This window comes from Carcharodon carcharias, chromosome 4 (assembly GCF_017639515.1).
Source record: "Carcharodon carcharias isolate sCarCar2 chromosome 4, sCarCar2.pri, whole genome shotgun sequence".
In the NCBI taxonomy this organism is placed as follows: domain Eukaryota; kingdom Metazoa; phylum Chordata; class Chondrichthyes; order Lamniformes; family Lamnidae; genus Carcharodon; species Carcharodon carcharias.
The window spans coordinates 121506875-121528450 of record NC_054470.1 but is presented as its reverse complement, the minus strand read 5'-3'; the positions used below and the strand labels follow the sequence as shown (position 1 = coordinate 121528450).

Genomic DNA, 21576 nt, shown 5'->3' with positions numbered 1-21576 from the left:
CATGGGTTTACAGCTGCAGTACTTTGAAATTTGAATTACTAATCTCAGCTGGAATATCCACTTGAGGAAGAATCAAGTAAAGACATAATTCCCCACACATAAAAGCAGGGTACTGAAGAGAAATGGCATAAATGCTGTCCTGCACCATCTTATTGTAATTATGGAATCGCAGAGGTCTTCAAGACTATACCCTTGCAATTCCACTAGAAATGGAATGACAGAAGGAAACCTTTAAGGAAAGAATAGGTAGGGTTGAGAAGATAGTTTTCTTTTAAAGATGCAGTATTTACTGTACTGATGCTCCAGCTAGGCTGCATTTAAGCTTAGTTGACATTTATTATTAAAATATTTTTCTTACTGATTAACTTGAGTAAATAATCAAGACATAACATCTATTCATACTGACAATATTTAAGCAGCTTAAAGTGTTTTGCAGAACAATGCAGTATGTATTTATCAAATCCATCTGAGAGGCAGGTTAGCAACATGCTGCCTGGCCTCTGTTAATGCTGCCATGGAGACGGGCACTGAGGCCAATGCACTGTTGAGCTGGGCACAGAGGTCAATTGAGGTGAGCACTGAGGTGAGAGAGAGCTCAGCAATGACTGAAGTTGTAGTTCTTCCCTGCCACCCCCAACTCTAGTGTGAGGAGTAGGTGATAGTGTTTATGAATTTATCCAAACATAGTCCTCTTCTACATCACTTTTAACACCTCTTAAGTCAGTTTTAACTAAATTATCGAACTCCCCTCATCTTTTTCCCAAATTAAGCAAGTGCACAAGAATGCACTGTGATCTCACTGTGGGCTTAGAAGCAGGAATTTTCAGGAAATTCAGAGACCTCAGAAATTGCATTTATCATGATTATAATGTAATCTAGAGCATTTCTAGCAGACGCAACTTCTAAATGATAATTCAGAGAGAGAAAATTAAACTTTTAGAAAGCAAGTCTCTTCACTTTATAATGTTATGTAGCTTTCTGTGGACTGTGATATTTAACCATCTAATACATTTGCCAGAAATTTTCTCGTGGCTTCTCCCGATCATCTGACATAACTTCAAAGAGAGACGGGCAAGCACCATGTTTATGTCACTTAACCTGGGGTTCCCTGAAGTTATGGGGGCTGATCATGAAAAAGCCCAGAGGCAAATCCTGGTGATGAAGCTTTGTCCTGTTGTGTACACAAAAACTATGCACTATTTTACTCAATGGAACTGAAAACATTGGCTGGAATTATTTATAAGCCATTGTTCCTCTCCATTTGTTTAAGCAAAATTACAGCTTACAATAAGTATAGCACTGAAAACTGCAAAAGGATATCATATTCAACAAATGACAATATATTTTATTTTAATGGAGGACACTGTGTATAGGCTCCACAATATTTTGTAATAGTAAGAGTCTCCAGGGTGGACATTACTCATGTAAAAAGCCTGACAGTGAGGATTGGCACAGAGTTATCGATGCCAAACCTCTCCATGTCCTCACTCAATCCACACACAAGCACTTCCAGTGGAGGCTGATGACTATCAGTCAATAGTTGGAAATTGGTGGATTTTACCCCTTCTTATCCCAGCAGCATTGAGGGTCATTGCAGTACCTTCCTCCTGTACTGATTAATACCAAATGTGGTGGCCTGCCAAGATCTTTCTGGATTACACGGTACAGCTATTCACTGGATAAAAATATCGAGACAACCTGACAGTAAAGGATTGGATTAGGTTTTGTAAATTCTCTGGTTTATAAAAAAAATGCTGAGTTTAAGAGGGCAGAATTATGCTTACTTTTAAAAATGTAATATTTATATTAAGATGACAAGAATGTGGCAAATATCTAGTGTTTACTTTTAGATCTAATTCCAAGTAAACCAAATGTTGCTTTTAACTGAAAGTTGTTGGTGTGTTTGGCTTCAATGTGTGAAGTAACACCCTTCAATGATCTCAGCTCTGGGAGAGAATATATAGTCTCATCCAACACCAAGCATCAATAACATTTGTGACAAGCAGGCATTTAAGTATTATTAAACAATTGAATTGGTTGAATACAAGATATTTAAAGTTCTGCAATGCTACATGAAGTGTAATGAATCTGATTGTAAGGCAAGATTCCAGTGAAGTTGTAGACCACAAAATTAAATCTTGAGCACTTCACAACTACTATGTAAACCCAGATATTAGATTACAGCCCTGAAAAGTCTCTGGTATTTGTTATTATTCATAATGGATAGTGTTTTGATTTATACGTGGCAGTTTGATTCTGTTTTTGTCCAGTTTTTGGCAACGGATGCCACTTTGGATGCTGTCAGCGTACAACTGATAAGTAATGAATGTCATACAAGAGGAATTAACTATTGCAGTATTGTTGATGCAATTTAGCATTAAATAATTTGTGGTTATACAATTTATCAATTGATAACTCATCTTTCTAAGAACTCCTGCTAATTACTATGTTGTAACACATTTTATCAGCCAAAAAATACTTTGAAAACACTATAAACACATGAACAAATACAAACTAGAATTTAGGACTGAAAAATTGGAGTGCCACAGGGATTAGTGTTGGGGCTTCAGCCGTTCATAATCTATACTAATGACTTGGAGGAAGGAAAATATGGTTGCTAAATTTGCTGACGACATGATAGGTAGGAAAGTAAGTTGTGAAGACGACATAAAGAATCTACATTGGGATATAGACAGATTAAGTGAGGGCAAAAATTTGGCAGATAGAGTATAATGTCAGAAAATGTGTACTTGTCCGCTTTGGCAGAAAGAATAGAAGGGCAGCAAATTAGTTAAATGGAGAGAGAAGGCAGAACTCGGTGGTACAGAGGGATCTAGCTGTCCTGGTACAGGAACCTCAAAAAAGTTAGGCAGGTACAGCAAGTGATTAGGAAGGCAAATGGAATGTTGTTGTTTATTGCAAGAGAAATGGAATATAAAAGTAGGGAAGCTTTGCTACAGTTGCACAGGGCTTTGTTGAGGTGACATCTGGAGTACTGCGTACAGTTTTGGTTTTCTTATTTAAGAAAGGATACAACTGCATTAGAAGCTGTGTAGAGATGGTTGACTTGACTGATTCCTGGGATGAAGAAGTTGTCTTATGAAGGAAGGGTGGATAAGTTGGCTCCTTATGAGACACTAGAATTGGGAGCACTGATTAAATGTAAGGGGTCTCCCATTTAAGATGGAGGCAAGGAGGAATTTCTTCTCTTTAGTCTGTGGAACTCTCTTCCCAGAGAAGAGTGGAGGCAGGGTCATTGAATATTCTTTTAAGGCTGTTAGACAGATTCTTGACTGATAAGAGAGTCAAAGGGTATGGGGGTAGACAGGAAGATAGAGTTAAGGCCACAATCAGATCAGTCATGACCTTATCAAATGGTGGAACAAGTTTGATGGGCCAAATGGCCTACTCCTGCTCTTAATTTTGTGTTCCTATGTATAAAACCTACTCAAAATAATTCTCAGCCAGTTGTTCATTGATGTACCAGTTGATGGAGAGAAATGAGTGACATGAAAGTACACAATCTTGGAAGCAAACAGAAATATAGTTGATATGCAACTAGCAGAGAGAAGTTATGACAACAAGAATGACAGTCATGAACACCGCAAAATATCATAAACCTGTACAATGTTACTTGGCAATTTTCAGATATCCATTTATTGTGCACCATTACTGATCAGTCAAAATAGCACAGCCATACCAACTATCACTCAGCTTTGAGGGACAGTCACTTATCTGGTGATATCTATCAGCAGTGTTTTGAACTCACTCTACCAACATAGGCAGCTACATACAAATGTGTGTGGCTCCGAGTTATGTGGCATTCATCACAACTAGCTTAATCTACAACATCAAAAACTGACAAAACCTTCATTTCCAAAAAATAGGTTAAGCAAGAACAGTTCCCAATGATGTATTTAGATTTATTTGTAAAGTAACTTAATATCTGTGCAGCCTAGATATTTTGCTTTAAGTGGCATAAACACCTCATGCTATGAAACAGTGAATCCTCTCACACAATGTGAGCGACATCATGAAAGACTGCTTAATATTGCACACGAGTGTGTGTGTGTGTACACATATGCTGTAGAAGCCTTTTTAAAGGGAGTAGTTTATAACAAAAATACTTCTAATTCCCCTGGAGCAATATTTCCAACTAAGTTCTTCCTCTGTACCTATTGAGAAAATGTGCTCCACTCAGTTCAATGATTTTGCCATTTTCTCAATAAATTTCGCATGAAACATTTTGGAGTATTAAGTATCTGAGGTATGGAACACAATAATGCTACTTTTATGCTTTGGCTTTTTCTTGAAAAGGAGAATGCTCCAAATCTGATTTTATTGTAAATTTTAATAGCTGGAGTTCTCTGGTGTTTTAGAGTCAAATGTTTTCAGAGCAGACGGTCCTTTATTCACTCCCTGCTCTGTGCAAGGATAGCTGATTAGCTGGAGCAAGGCTGACATTTGGGCCTAGAGTGCTCAGGCTAGCGGCAGTAAGAAAAATAAATGGATGGTGATGGGGAATGTTATCCTTTCTGATTTTCATACGAACATACGAATTAGGAGCAGGAGTAGGTCACTCGGCCCCTCGAGCCTGCTCCGCCATTCAATCTGATCATGGCTGATCTAAATGTAACCTCAACCTCACATTCCTGCCTACCCCCAATAACAAGGGGGTGAAAGGTTAATCAGGAATCTATCTAGCTCTGCCTTAAAAATATTCAAAGACTCTGCTTCCACCACCCTTTGGGGAACAGAGTTCCAAAGGCTCACGACTCAGAGAAAAAAAATGATCTTCACCTCTGTCTTAAATGGGTAACCCCTTATTTTTAAATAGTGACCCCTAGTTCTAGATTCTCCTACACGAGGAAACATCTTTTCCACATCCACCTTGTCAAGGCCCCTCAGGATGTTATGTTTCAATCAAGTTGCCTCTTAATCTTCTAAACACCAGCAAATACAAGCCTAGCCTGGTCCAACCTTTCCTCATAAGACAACCATCCTATTCCTGGTGTGAGTCTGGTAAACCTGAACTGCTTCAAACGCATTTACATGCTTCCTTAAATGAAGAGATCAATACTGTACACAGTGGTCCAGATGTGGTCTCACCAATGCCCCATATAACTGGAGTACAACCTCTCTGCTTTTGTATTTAATTCCCCACGCAATAAACCATAACACTCTATTAGCTCTCCTAATTACTTGCTGTGCCTGCATACTAGGTTTTTGTGATTCATGCACAAGAATGCCCAGATCCCTCTGCATCTCAGATCTCTGCAATCTCTCACCATTTAGATAATATGCTTCTTTTTTATTCTTCCTGCCAAAACGGGCAATTTCACATTTTCCCACATCATACCACATTTGCCAGGTCTTTGTCCACCTACTTAAACCTTTCTATGTCCCTTTGTAGCCTCCTTATTTCTCCTCCACAACTTACTTTCCTACCTGTCTTTGTGTCATCAGGAAATTTAGCAACTATACCTTCGATCCCTTCGCCCAAAGCATATATATAAATTGTAAAAAAGCTGAGGCCCCTATTATTCACTGACATTTGTGATAGAAATATGCATGTGGATGTCGGGCAATGGCAGGATAAAGCCATGTGATTTCTCCAATCAAACAACTTGCTCCTGCAAGAAGAAAGGACAAGTGGCCAATTTGTTGGTCTCTGATCAGCACCTCAGCTTAAATGGTCCTTTCAGGAGGAGAAAGACACATGCTGGGAGGCAAAATTATAATAGTAGCTTACTCAAAATCAGCAAACTTTTATGAAGAATTTGCTATGGAATTTTGGAGAAATGTGGCTTTGGATTTTATAAATCAATGATTGGCAGTAGGGGGTGGTGAGTGAAGATCATTATTTCACCCTTAAGCAGTGTATTCTGAAAAATATGAGATCATTGCAACATCCTGAACTCAATAACTTGACGATAAAAACTAACCTTTGTTCTCTGTTACGAAGCACAAGGATGGTTCCCCGCATAAAGTGCATGGAAAAGAAGCAACGTTGTTCTCTGGTGCAGTGTTACAGCTGGATTTCTACACAAAATTGCACCCTATTAACTAGTCTTTATGAGTGACCTGCTGAACTAACAGTTTAAAAAACACACATAATAGGAGCAATGTTCTCACTTTAAAACAACTTACAATCTATAACATCTGATTGTATAGGTATAATATTCATCAGCACTGCCAATCACTGAGTAATACTGAACTTGAAATAAAACAAGACAGCCTAAACAAGTTTCCAGTTAGTTCATCAATTAATAGCATCATTTAATTAATTTATGTTTCAACATTGCATTTAAGCCTTATGCTACTACTCCCATATTACATTATTTTTTCCTGCTTTATAGATCAATATGTAAACCTCCTGCTTTCAAGTTCATGGGCAACATACTGTTAATAAGGCATCAGAGTCCTAAGTCTTGGTTAATTTAAATTTTGAAAATAAATTGTGGTTTTAGCTGTAAATCTTTGATTCTACTTAATCCTAAACTGTTAGCATTTGAGAAGAAGTGTAGCTTCCTCTGACAATTTCAGTCCATGTTATCAAATAAGATCTGTGTGGTACATAGTGACATTGAGGACAGGATTTTCCCCTGTGGGCTTCAGGACCCCTCTGTCAGGCTCAGATGTGGGTCAGAAGCCCAAAATGTGTGGGCAACAGACACTCACTTGTAGTTTTCCAATTTACCAATTAGTGGCCAGAGGGCAGGCTTGCCATCTAATTAAGGATGGTGGGTGGACTCTCAAAGCTTGGGAACCAATAGGAGGCCCTCCAGCTTGAAAGCAACAGCAGGACGAGATGGAAGGCAAGTGAGGAAGGGGGTATCCCAAGATCAAGGTGTACTCTCCAAGTTTTTTAAAATCTAAAATCAAAAGAGGCCTTTGCAGCCAAGGCCACAATTGTGGGGGAAATTGTTTGGAGGGGCGGCCTGCAGCTGCTGCTGAACCCAGACAGGCAAGGAGGGCCTCTAATATAAAAATTAGAAAGTGCTGGAAAAACTCAGCACATCTGGCAGCATCTTGTGAAGAGGGAAATAGAGTTAATGTTGAATCCAATATGACTCCTCTTTGGAACTGTTCTCAGATTCCGGAGAAGAGTCACATTAGACTCCAAATGTTAATTCTAGTTCTCGCTCCAAAGATGCTGCCACACCTTTCCAGCACTTATCCTTTTTTTTAAAGAGGGCCTCTAAGCCTGCATGAAGTGCTGGTCCCCGAGTCTGTCCTCTGGAGGCTGCCTCCAGGCAGTAGTGCCCTTCTGTCCCCTGTGTACCCTGGAGGATGACTGGAAAATTCCAGTCAGCCTTCAACAATAAGCCTCAATAGTCCTTTAAGTACCTCAAGAGACAGGGCCACCCCCTTGGGAAACTGGCCAGGGAAAGGGCGGGGATAGAGCAGGGGAAGCGGCATGACAGCCAGTGGCGCAAAACTTTGCGCCAGTCCTGTTCGGGGTATAAATATTCAGCCCTAAGTCTTCAATTGCAGAAGTTGGCACTGTGATTTTTCAAACTGGTAGACTTGGTTACAGTATAATAAAACACTAACTAAATCTGTAGCTTCTAAACATTCCAAGTGTTGTCTCTTTGTTCTGTCAGTTGTTGAACAGATTTCATTCTTTGACAAGGCTCAAAGAGAACAAAGCCAACTGGAATGCCAATAATTTCAGAACCACTCAAGGTAAAAGCAATCAAAGGCTGTATCAACAGTTGCCTATAATTTATATTGAATATATGACACAATTTGGTAAATTTTAGGGTAAAATAAAAGTTACAATAGAACATATTGAAGAGGAAAAACTAGATTGAGATTGACATCAAATAAAATCTAGAATTAAAACTAAAATTAACATATATCCTTCATCATTTTATCATATTGTCATTACATCAAGTACAAAATTCCTCCTGTGACAGGCCGAGGGTTTATCCCCCTATAGAGTATAAGTTATTTTCGTGGGGGGGAAAACTGATCATCTGACTGATTTGTTTGAATGTCTATTTAATCCACTTTCAATATCTATAAGGCAGTGATCAGATATTAGATCTTTACTCTAGTGTACGAAACAGCACCAACATTAAAATTAACTGAGATAATGGGCAACTCTCAGGTTGCCATCTAGTAGTGTAAGTTTTCAGCTCTCACACCGAAATGCCATAAATAATGCTAATATTAGAGTGTTAAAGTCAATCAAACATTAGAAAAATATTTACTACCATCTTAAGCTACCACAATACTAAAATAAAACTGCAACATGGAAAAAAATGTTCATTCTGATTATTTACTTTCCTCTAATTTTCTCGGTCCTATTTTTAAAATGTAATTTATATTATTCTACTTAATCTCATTCCATACATTATCCATGGGCCATTTACTGCAGTTGAGGGCTAATTATTAAAGTTGTTATGCTAGCCCATTACATGGCAGAGAATAAAGATACAGGTTTCAGTACCTAAAGAAACTGATCATAGTTATGGAAACTGGGTCTAAACATGAACATGTGTTTGTTTAAGATGTTTCCATTATCTTAAGCCAATATTTATATAGAAATATTTACAGATAAATATGAATTTTTATGACATTTAGATATAATATTTAACAAATTATGGAGAAAGAACTTCACACCTTTGTACATGATTTGAATTTGTGAATGTAAACTGTGTCAGATATTAACAGGGTAAATAAAACATTGGTTCAACGTTGTTTGACTGTCTTATTTACCAGTTAACCATAATTATATTCCCAATAGATCAACAAATTACGACACTAAGACCTACCCATCACAAGAACAAAAATGTCAAAATTATTACAGGGTTTCAAGGCAACATCCTATTAATGTGTGCAAAAGGTTCATTATTTATGTTATATGTAGCGGAACATCTTGTTCAAACGACTTTGCCTTACACAGTGGAGCCGTAAATCCAGTTTTATATACTTAAACACATGCTGCAGATGAACACGGAACCTCTTAAAAAAACATGAAAATTGGAATGTATATTTAAAACAACTTAGTCCATTTAAGTGCATACCAAAAATGCACAGAAATTTCTACTTAGAATTAGTCCTTCACATGTCAAAATAAAGTCAAAAAACCTCATAGTAACCATAATGGTTAAAATATTGGTTCCTTGAAGAGCAAGGTACATTCATTACTAATAGTTGGTGCTCTGTAAATTCATTTTATAAATTTTATTTTGTAATATTTTAATATTTCAACTTAAGTTGCTAATAAGCAATCATTCCTCAGGGCTAAACTGTTATGCCAAACTAAAGTGAAATAATATACCAGCTCTCTACAGCAGTGTTTTAAAGAAATGAGACTATGACAATTGTACAATGACTTGTTCATTTCCATTCACAATCAGTCAATGGGCAGAAAATCTACCCCACCTCTATATCAGTCCTTATAATTGCTAATAATCAACTGGAAAATCTCCTTGCAGTCATCTTCTGTGGATGATAGTATTCGAGTATGTATGTTTAAAGGGAAACGTGACACTTAACGTATATTACTGTGTTACAAGGTCAAGCTAACAGGTGGCCAACTAGTTGTCAAAGATGTCAATCTCCCAAGCCACATAACTCAAGAAACTGTACCTTTACACAGTGAAATGTGCTTCTTGCAAAATGGTTCTTTGAAACGAAACAGGGTATTTCAAGTGAGCAGGATAGATTCATCTTCTGTGTATTCAAAATGTATGTTCTGATTTTTCACCCATCTAGGTGTCTCAGCAGAACTTCTGTGTCAGTTTAGAACTTGAGGGCTGAATTTCCCCAGCCCAGTACTGACAGGCTTGGAGGTGGGAGAGTTAGGAAAAGGCAGGGAGCAGAGTCACAACAATCCTACTGCTGGGGTGCTTTCCCAAGGGCGAGCTGTAAATATGATCGGCTGACTGCACCATGGAGACTGGCAGCCAATTAAGATATTTAAGGCCCAAATTAGTGAGATTTTTCAGCTTCACCAGCATTTTGCTGGCAGCAGAGTGACCACCCCCAACCCCGCTTCCACGTGGAGGCTGCAGCTCAATGGAGGCAGCTTCCATGTGGCAGGCTGGGGGTGGGGGCAGGGGAGGGAGGGGAAAGGGAGAGGGAGAGGGGCTGAAAAGGGGAGGAGAGGGAGTGGGGGATGGAGGAGTGCGGAGCAAGAGGGGATGAGAAGGGGGGAGAAGTTGATGGGGGAGGTAGGGGAGGGGGAGCGGGGAGGAGTTGTGATGGGAAAGGGTGGAGGAGTGGATGAGGTAAGGAGGAGGCGGATGGGGAGGGAGGGGGTGGAGGAGGGGGAGAGGAGGTGTGGGGCAGAGGGGAGAAGGGAGGAGGCAGGATTGGACCTGAAGCATCAAGGGCCTGCCCACTCGCCACATTTAATAGGGCAGCAAACCCGAAGACGGACAATTAGGTGGCCACCTCCTGGAAGATCGTTGAGCTGGTCTTGCTGCTGGCAAGTGCAGGCTCGGGGCTGCCATTTGATCACAATGTTGGTGTCCCAAAGCCTGTGGGGGGAAATCCAGGCTTGAATGCATACTGCTTAAATTATTCTAGTTCCTTATTGTCATCCAATATCAGCGGGCGTGTGCCTGAGTCAGCTGTGCGCCCGCCGATAACTGAAAGGCCTATTAAGGCCACTAACGAACTAATAAAATTCAAATTTACATTTTTTAGGAAACCTCATCCACGAGCGGGATGAGGTTTCCTGAAGCTAATACTGATGAAATAAAAACTGTATTTTGAAAATAAAAACATGTCCCAATACATGTTTCATTAAATTTTTACTGACCTTATATATTTTTTTAAAAAGCGCTTCAATTTCTCTGAGGCAGCTCCGTGCCCCAGGGAGATTGAAGCACTCTTTCCCCGCCGAACTTGCCCGACCAATGTAAATTCCTGGCCCGTGTTTTCCCGATGAAGTCTCTCAATGTGACAGCAGAGTTTATAAATAAATATTTTGGTTCAAAATGAATGCACAAGAAGCAGAATCGAAGGGCTAACTCATTGCAGGGGCATAGTGAAGCAATTAAAATGCAGGACTGAACTAATGGCTGTGGCATCTGAATTGTGGAATCGCCCATAGCATAAACAGTGTACGAGTTCATCAACTACAAGATGGTTCACTTGAATGCTGAACCTGGATTACAACTGTGCTGGACCATAGCTTAAAGGACCACACAGAAAAACATTTTGAAAGCAATGTTAGCTGAGATACAGTGACAAAAAGACATTTCCTTCACAGTGCTACAAACCAAGCTAGTTGTATTTCCCTTTAAATAATTGAAGAGAATTCTGAATCAATAAACATGTTGAAATACTATTGACTGTGCTGTGTTTTGTACCTACCTTTGCAGCCAGCATTTTTGGGCCTTCTGTTGCAAACACAGGTTTTGCATTCATAATCTTATAACTTAAACTGGGTACGAGTGGTCTATTATTTTCACTAACTATAAATTACACACAAAGGACATGAAATGCGAGAGTTGAGATGAAATGCCAGAGATATTAATGCTAGAGAATGTATCTCCTCTCTCCTATCGGCAAACACTATGATTAAAGATTTTTTTTTCAACAAATAAAAACACAGAACACAGGAAGAATAAATATTTTCCATTGAAAGGTCTTTTCCTGCATTTACATCACCATAAGTAGTTTCTAAAGGCCAAGGCCCTCCAGTCCCCAAACATCATTTTTTGCCAGTTTGTTCTGCCGAAGTAAAACTTGTTTGCTGAGCTTTCTTTCACCCATTCTCTGCCCCTATTCTGACCGATGCAAGTGCTACTTTAATAATTGTCCTTCTATGAAATGGAATTATGTTACTGGCAGCATACACTAAACAGTCGTCAGTCATTCTTTTGTGCATGTACAAAACAGAATTTTTATAAATAGGTTCTGTAGGCAACATTATTCATAGTGACTTCCCTTAAGCATAGCTATGTATGCCAATAGCTGGGACAAAATACAAACTTCTCCACAATAATGCATTGCAATGAATGCTACATCAAATTAATGATGTATGGAAGTATGAGTATGGAAACATAGGTTAAATCTAAGCACTACCATATACTACTCAGTATTGATAAAGCCCGAGAGCCTCTCCCACTGTACCTCCATTGCTTCAGTGAGAAACCTTTTTACGAGCGTACATATTGCCCTGATTGATGCTATACTGAATGTCACTGTCTAATCAGAAGAAAAAAGCATTCCTGTTGCCGAATCACTTGGATGGACAGTAGATAAGATTTCGGGATCAGATGGTCACATCTAATTCCACCAGGATTCTCCTTTCCGACACTGGTTTTCGCTCAGTTTACCTCCACAACATGATCCAAGTGACATTTCACAAATTCCTGGATAAATGTTGCTACACTTGGCCCAGCAGAGAGACAAGCTGTGTCACGCACAGATCAATATGAGCACTGTGTTGTTTCATCAACCTAAAAATCAGGCAGAAACCACAGCCCTGGAGAGTCTGGCATGCATAAGCTGGATAATGCCGAGATGTTTGTCTGCTACAAACAGCCATTAGGATGAAGTATCAGGCAAGATCTGAGCTTAACTGTAACTGAATTTAAAGAACAAAATTCATAATGCTACCATTAGCTACTTTTATAAGGTGAAAAACTCTTTTCACTCAGCTGAATTTTGACCTCATATGAAAGCAATGTTGGTCACAACATACTGACTACAATGACATTTGGAGCAATTTTCTGATCTATTGAAGGTGGTAAATAAGAGGGAAAGGAAGGGTAATTTTCTTCGAGTTTCTCCCGCTACACCTCTATTGTTTCAGCGAGAAACCTTTTTACGAGCATAAGCGTGGTTTCCACTGATGTTGTGGTGGCAAAGCTCCAAGGAATTTCACCCTAAGTGCCTAACTGAATAACATGCTTCCTTATAATGGCACTGCAGCAGTCACATAATGGATATTCTTTACATACCCGCGCCAGAAGGATTTGCAATAGGCATTCAATAACATCAATGAGAGACCTGTGAACATTCTGCATGTTAATTATGACTATGGGAATTTACAATTTCCACCAAATAAAGTAAGTGTAGTGATTTAACAAAGGAAACAAACAGCTAAAAAAACAGGTAAGAGGGTGTTATGTACAATCTCACATTCTCATGGTTCACAAAATATTTATAAAGCACTTTATTCAGCTCTTCAGTTCATGGCATCTAAATCCATCAATTAGGTTACTGTGTAAGAACTCTTTTTTTACCCATCAATTTTTCCAAACATGATGACATTTTTCATAGTGATCTGAGCGCCCCAGTAGTGATATAATCAAACTTAAGCAGTGTGGCTAATAAATTTCTATATGATTACCTGATACACAGGATATTTAATTTATTCCGTGGATACTGGCCAGATTGCAGAAAATTAAGATTAGCAGCATGCTGACCTTCCCACACAGTCTCAAGTCCTCCATGGGCTCAATGAGCTGAATGGCTTCCTTCTGTGATGCTGTGACTCTGTATCTCTTTTGGCCAGACATGAAAGATCCATCCCTTGGAAGCCACCATTTTAGACAGAAAAAAAACATTCTCAGCAGAATCCAAAAATTATCGTCCAAGGCCCTTTGCAGAGACACAATCAGAGCAAAACGAATGTTGAGACGAAGGAGGAGATATTAGGAGGGTTGACCAAAGGCTTGTTCAAAGTGGTGAGCTTTAACAAGGGTCCTAAAAAAGAGGGAGATGTGGGGGGGCAGAATTGCAGGCACCCGGATAGCTTATGGCAGAATGGTCAATAATGGGGAAAAGGAAAGAGGAATCCAGAAAGACCGGAATTAGATAAGATTCAGAAGTCGAACACACAATATTTAAATTGTTGATTTTAGAAATGACTGACTCAACCCATGTGTCTCAAAATAAACTTGCATATATACAAATTAAACAAGTGCAGAAAGCTTTTCCTTTCTTACTTCCAAAATTATGCACTTACCTTCTGACAGCAGTGACCCAGTGGTTGGCAGGAACACACAGCTGTCCAGCCAATCACTGTCCCTGTTTGTATCAACACCTGGAAAAGTGAGTGTTGTACACAATGTCCTCTTTGAAGAGCGATAAAAGAAAAGGATTTCAAAATCTTTTTCAGTACAAATGAGTTGAGAGAAAAGTGCAGATATATAAAAGCCACCATAAAGTAAAACACTACTGCTCTACTAAAAGAAAAGGCAGCGGAAAATATAACTCTTGTCTCTCACTTAAATACCTCTGTTAATAAAACTCAGATAAAAAGTAGAGCTTCTTGCTAACTAATGAAGCCAGCCTGCTTATCCAGATTCCTTAAAATTATTCCATTTTCTACATTAGCATGTACAACCAAGTGTTTGTGCACATATCCATGAATACCATTCTAAGTTTCGTGAATGAAACTCATGGAATAACTTTGGTAAAAAGACAAGTTTAAAGTTATTGAGGTGATGATTAAGTGTTTGTAGCATGTAATGTCCCCATCATGTACATTTAAAATTATGAAAAGGTGGATATCAATCTTTAACACAGTTCCTCCCATGCCTAATTGGGTATTTGCACTGTATGTGGTGCTAAATCTAATAGACAAGAAAAGATCTCAAGTTCAATCTTCAATCTGAACCAACATGGCTGATCTCTCAATGGCTTTGAGGAGAGGCACAGAATCACAGAATTGTTACAGTGTAGAAGGAGGCCATTCGGCCCATCGTGTCTGCACCGGCTTTCTGAGCATCTTAGCTTAGTGCCAATTTCCTGCCTTTTCCCTGTAACCCTGCACATTGTTTCTATTTAAATAATCATCCAATTCCCTCATGAATGCCTCAATTGAACCTGCCTCCACCACACTTCCAGGCATTCCAAACCCTAACCACTCGCTGTGTGAAAAAGTTTTTCCTCACCTCACATTTGCTTCTTTTGCAAAACACTTTAAAACTGTGCCCTCTGGTTCTTGATCCGTTTACGAGCGAGGACAGTTTCTCTCTATCTACTCTGTCCAGACCCCTCATTATTTTGAAAACTTCTATCTGGCAGGGGACACCAGGACTCCTGGCCACAGTACAGTAGCTCTCAGGGTTCCTGATAACCGTCCAGTGGCCTGTTGTAGAAGGTGCACGTAGCTCGATATTCGGTGAGGCCAATATTAGGCCTGGCAGTGATTCACACTTCCCCTCCCCATTCCCAAAAAGTGGTTGAGCTGCCTGCTGAAACTCACCACCTAGGACCACACATAATGAATGGGCACTTGGACAAGGGAAATAGAAGAATACAGGTGCCATGGAACTGTATGAATTACCATTCTCAAGAGGAGGAGAGAAGACATAGATAAGAACTTTGTTTTAAACTGGTACAATGAAATCTTTGAGTTATCCTGGCAGCCTATCTCAGTCACTAGGAGAGATGGAACTTCATTGCAGTCTAAGTGTTGTAAAGTAGGTTTGATGAGAATCACCATCTTCAATATTGAAATGCGACTGGGTTCTGGATCTTGAATAGACAATGGACAGAGCTAACACCTCTCACCACCATCGGATCATAATAAAGCTCTGTACACCTACCAAATCCAATTCAAAATGGTGATGTAAAATCAGGTAACAAATGGAGGAAGGAGGCTCATGAACATACCAATCCTCAATCACAGTGCAGCACAGCAGATTAGTGCATGAAACAAGGCTGAGCCATTTCCAAGCATCGTTAGCCATAGGTGCCAAGTAGATGATCCTACTTCACCTCCTGCCAATGCTCAGCCAATTCAGTTAACTCTATGTGACATGAAGGATACATTGATCAAAGTGAAGATAATGGGTCCTGATAACACCCAGCTGTAATGCTAAAGGCATGTATACCACAATCAATCATCTTTGACCCAAGCTGTTCCACTGTAACTGTGATAATGGTATGTATCCAAAATCTGTGCAACTGAATCTGATTTAAAAAAGGACAAATCTAATACATAGCATATTATTATAGCAACCCAATTGCCATCCTATACCAAAAAATGTCATCAATAATCCTGTTAAGTGACAACTACTCCCAGTATAAAAGCAAAATACTCTGGAAGCTGGAGGTCTGAAATGCTGGAAAAACACAGCAGGTCTGGCAGCATCTGAGGAGAGAGAAACAGAGTTAACGTTTCGAATCTATATGACTTTTTTTCAGTGCAGCAACTACTCCCAATAACCTGCTTGCTGGCACTTAGTTCAGATTCCAGTGGAACCACTTGGCTCCTAACTTTATTATAGTCTTGATCCAGACATTGACACCAGAGCTGAATGTCCAAGGAGAAGTGAGAATAACTTCCTTCAACATTAAAGCAACATTCCACCCACCAGGGCATCAAGGAGCCCGTGTAAAATTGAGATCAATGGGAAAACTCTCCAGTAGCAGGAATCATATCTGATAGAAAAGAAGATGCCTACAGTTGTTGGAGGCCAATCATTGGAGCTGAAGAAGTACGCTCGAGCAGCAGCAGAAACAGAGCTCTGTCCAGGTTTAAATTACTTGGCCCTCATCTGCACTGTTTTCTACTGGAATGTCTGAACCAGAGCCTGCTGCAAGATTGATTCATCTTTAAGTGCTTCTCCCATCGTGGAAGTCAGAGCAACGGGAAAAGTGGATCACCCCGCATCAGGTTCAGTCAGCTAACCACCCTGAAGGAATACACCATTGGACTGTTGATTCTGGACTCTGGATTCACATTGACAATAATTCTTATTTCATTTGTGGCCTTTGCCCTATACCACTTTCTTTCCCTTATCCCTCTTTTATTGTGTGAATGTACCGGGGGCTACGTTGAGAACCCTCTCCGTGCATTTTTGAACATGTGTAAAATAAACTAACCCTCTGATTTTACCCTATCTCGAGTTTGATGGGGATTATTAATAGGGGATTGGATCACTCCAAAAACTGAAGGGTTGGGAAAAACACACCATCACTTATAAAGAGGGAAATCAAATGCACCTTTCTGTTTATGGACAGGGTGGTGAGAGGAGAAATCAGGGCTGTTTTAAATTAAACCCCCTCCTGTCTGTAACAGTTGCGAACAACAGAAGGGACATGCTATTTGATATGATCCAGCCTGCAATACCTAGTATCACACTGGCACTGATATTCATAAGCCACATGACTCATTTATGTGATAGGCAGAACTTTTTTTTGGCTTGATGGCAGCATCCTGTTAGTGATGAACACCACTTCTGTTGCTACTGCATAGTAGCAGCATGAAACAGCTAGCTTCACCTGGTGCTCAAATTTTTGAGATCCCTTGCCCTTTTAGGGTAATCTGAGGTAGACTGGGCACTTTTCAGGGCCGAAAGCGATGGCCTTAGACCCATTCATGAGTTAGCGTGATATTCAGTGCAAAATGATGCTGAAATAGGGCACTGCAAAGACATCCTGCAGGATAATGGATACCCTGATCAGATCTGCCTATTACACAAATGAATAATGTGGTACATGAATTTATGCCAGTGTAATACTAGGCATGTAGGCTGTATGTCCCAAAGACTGGCAGATAGTATCAAACAGCATGTCCCTTCCGTTGTTCATGACAAACAAGGTACAGATCATACCTAACTAGCCCATGCTTGTAAAACTGAAAACACAGTGTCCAACATTATATGTGAGTTTGCTATTGGACAACATTTGCTAAACAATCTTCAGTGTGCTAAAAATTACACTCACAACCAATTTAACACTGTCAATCAGGCTCACAGTGTGGCGCATTTGCGTATACTGGAAGCTCCATATGTCAATACACTGGGCCCTGTTCTTTGCAGGCAGAAAGAACACATACACACATTGCACCTGTTTCAGCTAAACAAAATAAGTGACAGCCATTCGCTAGTTCATTCCTCAGGGCAATGCCTTGATCAATCAGAGTCAAGCTGCCTGGTTGAAATTTCAAACACTTAGCAGTTAACTGTCAGTCACCATCAACTGGTGCACTCTCCGTGGCAAAGCCTCTACCACTCAGAGTTCACTTGCCCACCAATCAGCATCTTCTTCTCGTACAGTATAAAATTGTTTTCCCTTACATTGTATTATTGTGAATTGTCCTGATGAGTGTAAGACACAAAGCTTTGACAAAATTTCTCTTTTTTCAGCAAAAAACAAGGCAGGATATTGGATTCTCTTTCATGAGGCATCCTGACCCCTCAAAGCCTCTTTTAAGATTCAATTTGGGAATTTAATGGAATATTCACCACTCACTGGATTGATGCAGCTTCAGCCATTTTCAAAAAGCTTGACACCACCCAGGGCAATGCTGTTCACTTGATCACTAATGTTCACCCTATCACTAATCATTCTCTCCATAATGTGTACTTGCAGGGTGTGACATTATAAAAATGCTTTACCGATAGTCTTGTGCCCACTTAAAACTGTGAAAAACATCCTATAGTACAATTGTAGATTTTGCTTCCAAAATTGGGTTGGGTGAGGCAGCATTAAGAGCTGCGTAACACTTACATAAACCACAGGTACTGACAGGTCTGTCAATGTTAGGAGCAACTTGAGGTGATAGAGTACCACACTGCACAACATTAAAATGGATCAAGTGAAATTTTAAATTGGTCTAGTAATAGTGTATAGAATTTATAGGCTGTATTTTTTTAAAGCAAATTTTATAAATTATTCGTAGGTCATACAGAGAGGATAGAATGCTCATCTATCCCGTTAGAGAAAGTCTGGTAACAATCTGGGAAAAAAAAGCATGCCGTTAATAAAATGACAAAATTAGTCTTTATGAATGAATTACTTAGTGGACTAGATAGGTAATACCGCAATTATGGTGGTTTTTATTGGTGGAAAACTATTAAATATAAAAAAATGCAGATCTTCTTGCTGTTGCCCAAAGAATTAACTGCAATTCAAAATTAATAAATACACATGCAAGACTTCTCAGCTAAGTTAATGCTCCTTGCTTTGCATCTTGCAGGATTTTAATTGGTGATTTTTGACTTTCCCTAGAAAATTTTGCAGTCAAACTCCCTTGTATTTCTTCATATTATTGCTATCCTGAGAGCTTTAAAACAAGTGAGCCATGGTTGGATAGCTGAGCAAAGGCTGTATGGCCCTGATTTTAAACTAGCTTATGGGGACTCAAAACAACAGTTACTATAGCTGTGAGCAAACAGTAACCTTAAAAGAATGGATTTCAAAACCATCAAAATCCCTCTTTCACAATATTCTCCTTCAAGCTCAGCCATAAAGTTGAGAGAATTTTAAATCCATTTAGTCACACAAGGTGACAGCCATACTCCAGGAATTAGTCACCACATTTATCTGTGGGCCCATAAAAGACTCAACAGCACTCAGGTTTATCTTTGGAAATGTAATTTTGTGTTACTTTAAGTTTTGATGATCTTTAGCTGTGAACAGACACAGCCCAATAAGAATGTTGTTCCTCTGGAATACCTTTAGAAAGAGCAAGTTATAGATTTTTCATGAAGTGTGCAGAAACACAGCCATAGCTCTACACTAGAGGTATTTAAGCAGCTTTGGGGTTTGACAAGTTTGATTTGTTGAATTTCCAGTTAAAAACCCTCAAGCTAAAGTGTACCATAAATCCAAGGAGAACACCCACAATTCAAAACAGAAGTAACTGTAGGCTTTAAACTACATGTTGTGTATAGATGTCATAGCCCTTCTTGTGTTGTGGAGCTATAATCATCTTCCAGGCTATCAGTCCATTACAGCAGACAGGATGTGATTTTTTTAATACTATTAAATCTAGTGCTGTATCCTGATCAGTGTCTGAGCATGATCCTTAAAGTCTATTTGATAATTAATCTCCTTGTCAAGATACAATGGTCCCAAGGTAGAGCAAGCAGTTGTGATATGATCTATACAATGGTTCTGTCTCAGAGGATTGCAGCATTTACACCACCTTCAGAACTGCTAGTAAAGGGACTTAGGTCTTAGATTTACAGAGAGGCCAATTATGACTCAAGCTGAGCCCAATGAGAAATTGCTACCAAATTGCAAAGGTCAGCTAGTATTGCCATGCTCTTTTTCTTTAAGCAAATGGTAAGAACTAGAAATACAAATTTCTTGTATTCCACTTCAATCAGAGCTCATTTGTATATTTTCCAGAAGTTTTCCTTCAAGACTTGTCACTCAAGTTTTAAAAATGACAATGGAATAAGTGCATCTACTTTGTTTAAAGCTACAGTGGCTCCGTGTTCTCCCAAATTTATAACTTGGTGCTAAAACACACATCCCTGAAAAAAATATTTTTCCCACACTCCCAGGTATGTGATGTGAGTGCTTACAGCTCTCACCTTTGATCTTTGTCCCTAAATAGACAGCAGGAGTGTATGTATATATATGGACAAATTCATACATGAAGAATGAGACCTACAGGGGGTTTCCTTTTGAAGGTAACGTTCTACCTTTATATTGAAAAGACTATCATTGGCCACCATATGAAACCTAAGGATTGGATATATTTGCATGGCTTTCACAAAGAAAAAGGATGGTTAAGTCTAACAAGTCACAAATCACTGTCACCCGTTGTACTGAGTAAACGTTTTCCTGCACACAATTCTTTTTCAATGGTAAATGGCCTGGCTGTATTTATGAAGTGTGAGTCAAGCTGGTTGTTTAGTCTGGCTACTGGACAAAGGACAACACTGGCTCAGATTGTCTATTTTGGGATTTCTCTAGGAGCTAGCACTAGTAGTATTTCTCACCTACTTTCACATAAATAGCTTGTTACTCAGGGGTCAGTTTTCATAAAGTATGCCCCAAATTTAAGGAAAGTGCACTCTTCACTCTGCATTTCATCCTGTTTCTCCACTTTCTCAAAATTCTGATCTAATGACATCCACCTGTTTCAGGATCAATGTAACTCTTTCCAATTTTATGTTTAATTTCAACACATCAGTGTTGTATAAAAGAAAGTCTTGGCATTTATATGGCAACCGGGTATACATATCTCAGATTTATGATCAGGTGAATTAATTACTTTGAAATTCAGCGACTGTTGTTATGTAGACAAACCATAACAACCTCTATTCTCATTTGAAGTTTAACATTCATTCTTGTTTATTCTCTATATTAAAATAAAACAAAATAAACCCCCATAAAATCAAAGCTTGGAAATTTGCATGGACAGTGGCACAGCCATTAACAAGAAAAATAATCTGCTAGCCGTTTGTTCAGCCAGAGTCCATCAAATCACATTCTCCAATTGTTCATCAGCCACACTGGTACCTTTTCATCCTTCAAGCACCTCAATCTTATTCCACTCCTCTTGGCACTCCATTTAAATTCTCATTTCCTACAGCAACAACCACTCCCCAACACCCCCCAAAACTCCATATCAAGTTTCTAATCAAATTATTCTCCCTCTGTTCTTCCTTCAGGCTCTGCATGTCCTCATCTTCAGTGATTACAACCTCCAGCTCAACTACCCTGCCTTTTCTGGTCTGAATTTACTGCCCAGCTAATAAAACTTTCCATCCACACGAACTCTGCTAGCAAAATAAATACCTCCTCAACCTTGCCATCCCCCATGGATCTCAGGTTTAAATCACCAGCAAGGCAATGTCTAACCACTTCCTTGTATCTTTCACTATACACAACCCCCAACTCCTTCCA

General features: G+C 39.3%; 1 protein-coding gene across 1 annotated transcript in view; it reads right to left on the bottom strand.

The window, feature by feature from the left end:
* The window catches only part of cntln (centlein, centrosomal protein), a 391318-nt gene that overhangs the window by 111899 nt on the left and 257843 nt on the right, over nt 1–21576 (bottom strand). The gene's annotated exons all lie outside the window — the stretch shown is intronic.